We start from the raw sequence: 5,209 nt of genomic DNA, 5'->3' as shown, positions 1-5,209 counted from the left end.
AGCTCGTCATAGTCATTCAATCCCTGAATTCTACTCGGAATACCACAGACAAGGTTTAGACTTTCCGGATTCTCATGAATGCCGCCATCAATCTAGCTTATACCACGAAGATTCTTGTTAAGAGATCTAAGAGACACTCATTCAATCAAAAGTAGAACAGAAGTGGTTGTCAGGCACGCGTTCATGGGAAATGATGATGATTGTCACGTTCATCATATTCAAGTTGAAGTGCGAATGAATATCTTAGATAGGAACACGCATGTTTGAATGGAAAACAGAAATACTTGCATTAATTCATCGAGACACAGCAGAGCTCCTCACCCCCAACAATGGGTTTAGAGACTCATGCCGTCAAAGAGTACAAAGTTTTGATCTAAAATGTCATGAGATACAAAATAAGTCTCTAAAAGTTGTTTAAATACTAAACCAGTAGCCTAGGTTTACCGAAAATGAGTAAACTATAGCAGATGGTATAGAGATCCACTTCTGGGGCCCACTTGGTGTGTGCTGGGGCTGAGACTTAAGCAATTCACGTGCCTAAGGCCATTTTGGGCGTTCAACGCCAGGTTTGGATCCATTTCTGGCGTTGAACTCCAACTTTTGATCCTTTTCTGGCGCTGGACGCCAGAATTGGGCAGAGAACTGGCATTGAATGCCAGTTTACGTCGTCTATTCTTGAGCAAAGTATGGACTATTATATATTTCTGGAAAGCCCTGGATGTCTACTTTCCAACGCAATTGGAATCGCACCATTTCGAGTTCTGTAGCTCCAGAAAATCCATTTTGAGTGCAGGGAGGTCAGAATCCAACAGCATCAGCAGTCCTTTTTCAGCCTGAATTAGATTTTTGCTCAGCTCCCTCAATTTCAGCCAGAAAAATACATGAAATTACAGAAAAACACACAACTCATAGTAAAGTCCAGAAATATAAATTTTTCCTAAAAAACTAATGAAAATAAACTAAAAACTAACTAAAACATACTAAAAACTATATGAAATTAACCCCAAAAAGCGTATAAAATATCCCCTCATCACAACACCAAACTTAAACTGTTGCTTGTCCTCAAGCAACTAGACAAATAAAATAGAAGACTAATAGGTTGAGAAGCAATAATATCTCAGAGTTTTTGAGTGAATCTCAGATTCTAATTAGATGAGCGGGACTAGTAGCTTTTTGCTTCCGAACAGTTTTGGCATCTCACTTTATCCATTGAAGCTCAGAGTGATTGGCATCTATAAGAACTTAGAATTCAGATAGTGTTATTGATTCTCTTATTTCAGTATGATGATTCTTGAACACAGCTATTTCATGAGTCTTGGCCGTGGCCCTAAGCACTTTATTTTCCAGTATTACCACTAGATACATAAATGCCACAGACACATAATTGGGTGAACCCTTTGGATTGTGACTCAGCTTTGCTAGAGTCCCCAATTAGAGGTGTCCAGAGTTCTTAAGCACACTCTTCTTTTTGCTTTGGACCTTGACTTTAACCGCTCAGTCTCAAGTTTTCACTTGACACCTTCACGCCACAAGCACATGGTTAGGGACAGCTTGGTTTAGCCGCTTAGGCCAGGATTTTATTCCCTTAGGCCCTCCTATCCACTAATGCTCAAAGCCTTGGGATCCTTTTTATTACCCTTGCCTTTTGGTTTTAAGGGCTATTGGCTTTTTCTGCTTTTCTTCTTTTTTTTTTTTTGCTGCTTTTTCTTGCTTCAAGAATCATTTTTATGATTTTTCAGATAATCAATAACATGTCTCATGTTCACCATTCTTTCAAGAGCCAACATATTTAACAGTCTTAAACAACAAATTCAAAAGACATATGCACTGTTCAAGCATTCATTCAGAAGACAGAAAGTATTGCCACCACATGTAACTAATTAGAATTTCTCTTATTAAAAACTCAAAATTTTATTGCCTCTTATTCAAAAGATCTACTATTTTATTCATGTTTGCTGATGATGAGAAAAATAAACTATGGCTTAATTGGAGATAAAATCAAAATAGATACTAATTACTACTATATGACTCCTAAGGTGAACTTCTCTAATGACACTATCACAGAGTTAAGGCAGAAATTAGAGTTTAACAACCTTTGTTCTGGGAAATGGGTGTTCCTCTGATCCGTGGGGTGCTTGATTCTTCAAGAGATAACTTCTGGCGCTTCAATTCCCTTAAGTCACGCCCTTGTTCCTCTTGTTCTTTAAACATATAGGTCAGTATTTGACTGTGTTCCTTCTGTTCTTTTATTATTTGCTCCATAGCTTCCCGTATCTTGGTGATAGACGTCTCAAGATACTCCCAGTATTCAGATTGAGGGATTTCTGGGAGAAATTCCTGTGTTTTCTTCTTGGTGGGATCATCCTGTGCTTGTTGTTTTTCCATTGATGCTTTGGTGATTGGTTTCTCAACTGAGATATACTCAGTTATTCCCATCCTTACCCCAGCGTCCTTGCAGAGCAGAGAAATCACGTTTGGATAAGCCAACCTGGCTTCTTTAGAATTTTTATTAGCAATTTTGTAGAGTTCAGCTGAGATCAGCTGATGAACTTCCACTTCTTTTCCCATCATGATGCAATGGATCATCACTGCTCTTTTAACCGTGACTTCATAACGGTTGCTAGTAGGCACCAGAGAATGCCCAATGAAGTCTAGCCATCCTCTGGCGTCTGGTTTGAGATCTTCTCTCTTGAGTTGATTTGGGACACCCTTTGTGTTGGTGGTCCACCTGGCTCCAGGGATACATATGTCCTCTAGAATCTTATCCAGGCCCTTGTCTGTTCTCATCATTCTCCTGTTGAAGGAGTCTGGATCATCTTTCAGCTGAGGTAGCTTTAAGATCTCTCTGATCTTGTCAGGGGTGGTATGAACAATATTTCCTCTGACCATGGTCCGATATTCATAGAAAGCAGTTCCAGATAGTTTTTGCTTGTCAGTCTGCCACATATTAGCATAGAACTCCTGGATCATATTCCTTCCCACTTTCGTTTCAGGATTAGCTAGGACTTCCCAGTTCCTGATTCGAATTTGCTCCTGGATCTCCGGATATTCATCTTCTTTCAGATCGAATCTAACTTCCGGGATCACTGATCTCAGACCCATTATTTTATTATAATGGTCTGAATGTTCTTTAGATAAGAACTTTCCTTGATTCCAAAGTGGTTTTGGAACGCTCTCTTTCTTGCCTCTTGGAGTGGGTTGTTTTCCTTTAGGAGCCATGATCTTAGTGATCGCGGATAAACACACCAAACTTAGAGGTTTGCTTGTCCTCAAGCAAAAGAAAAGAAAGGAGAGGGAAAGAAGGAGAGCTAGGTGCAATTGTTGATGGGAGGGGAGGGAGGCCGAACTCGAATTTAAAGGGAGGGAGGGTGGGTTTTCGAAAAAAAAGATAAAGATATGATAAAAAGATTGATTTGGAAAAGATAAGATATAAGATATGATAAGAGAAGATATAGTTTAAAATTGAAAACATATGAAAGATTTTTGAAAAAGATAGATTTAGATTTTGAAAAAGATAAAGTGGGGGTTTTGAAAAAGATATTGATGAGTTGAAAAGATAGATTTGTAAAAAAAAAAAAAGATTTGAAAAGAGTTGGATTGAATTTGCAAAGAGGGCTGGTGCTTATGGATTAAAATACATTTGATATTTTTAAGGTAGGGTTTTTAGAAATTAGGGATTTTAGAAATCAGGGTTCTTAACATGTTTATGCAAGAAAACATGAATTGAAGTATGAAAATCAAGATTTAGAATGAAAAATTATGAAGAAAAATGAGTTTGCCTCCTCCCTGCCATCCTGGCGTTTGAACGCCCAAACACTGCCTGTTTTGGGCGTTCAGCGCCCAAATGCTGCTCTCCTGGGCGTTCAACGCCCAGTTGCTGCCATTACTGGCGTTCAACACCCAGTGGGTGCCCATTTCTGACGTTGAACGCCCAGATTGCTACCATTATTGGCGTTCAACGCCCAGTGGATGCCTATTTTGGGCGTTGAACGCCCAAAATACACTTTTACTGGCGTTTTCTTGCCAGTGAGCTCTTTTTCTCTGTTTTGTGTGCCGAATCCTTCTGTAACTCTGTGAACTTATACAAATGATTTCTCACCTTAGTGTCAGTGAACTTTATATAAACAAATAAAAATAAAAATAAAAATAGGGCAAAATTCTTAAAGGATTGATGCCCCATGGCTGGGTTGCCTCCCAGCAAGCGCTTCTTTATTGTCTTTAGCTGGACCTTGCTGAGCTTTTAATTTAGCTTTAGCCTTGAGCATTCTTGCTCAATGTTGCCTTCAAGATAGTGTTTGATTCTCTGTCCATTGACAATGAACCTCTTATCAGAATCAATATCTTGAAGCTCCACATAACCATATGGTGATACACTTGTAATCACGTATGGTCCCTTCCACCGGGATTTCAATTTCTCGGGGAATAGCCTGAATTTAGAGTTGAACAGCAGAACCTTCTGTCCTGGCTCAAAGATTCTAGATGACAGCTTTCTGTCATGCCACTTTTTTTATTTCTCTTTATAAAGCTTGGCATTTTCGAAAGTTGTGAATCTGAATTCCTCTAGCTCATTTAGCTGGAGCAATCTTTTTTCTCCTGCTAATTTGGCATCAAAGTTTAGGAATCTGGTTGCCCAGTAGGCCTTGTGTTCCAGTTCCACGGGCAGGTGACATGCCTTACCATACACAAGTTGATATGGAGAGGTCCCTATAGGGGTCTTGAATGCTGTTCTGTAAGCCCACAGAGCATCATCCAAGCTCCGTGCCCAATCCTTTCTACGGGTATTTACTGTCCGTTCCAGGATTCTCTTTAATTCTCTGTTAGAGACTTCAGCTTGCCCATTGGTTTGTGGATGGTATGGAGTAGCCACCTTGTGGCGAATTCCATACCGAACCATGGCAGAGTAAAGCTGTTTATTGCAGAAGTGAGTGCCCCCATCACTGATTAGTACTCTAGGGACACCAAACCTGCTAAAGATATGTTTCTGGAGGAACTTTAGCACTGTTTAAGTATCATTGGTGGGTGTGGCAATGGCCTCAACCCATTTTGATACATAGTCAACTGCCACCAGAATATAAGTGTTTGAGTATGATGGTGGGAAAGGTCCCATGAAGTCAATTCCCTATACATCAAACAACTCAATTTCCAAGATTCCTTGTTGAGGCATGGCGTAACCATGAGGCAGATTACCAGCTCTTTGGCAACTATCACA

The sequence above is a fragment of the Arachis ipaensis genome, chromosome B7 (genome assembly GCF_059453495.1).
Source record: "Arachis ipaensis isolate K30076 ecotype BB chromosome B7, ASM5945349v1, whole genome shotgun sequence".
NCBI classification, from domain to species: domain Eukaryota; kingdom Viridiplantae; phylum Streptophyta; class Magnoliopsida; order Fabales; family Fabaceae; genus Arachis; species Arachis ipaensis.
This window is presented reverse-complemented; position numbering follows the sequence as displayed.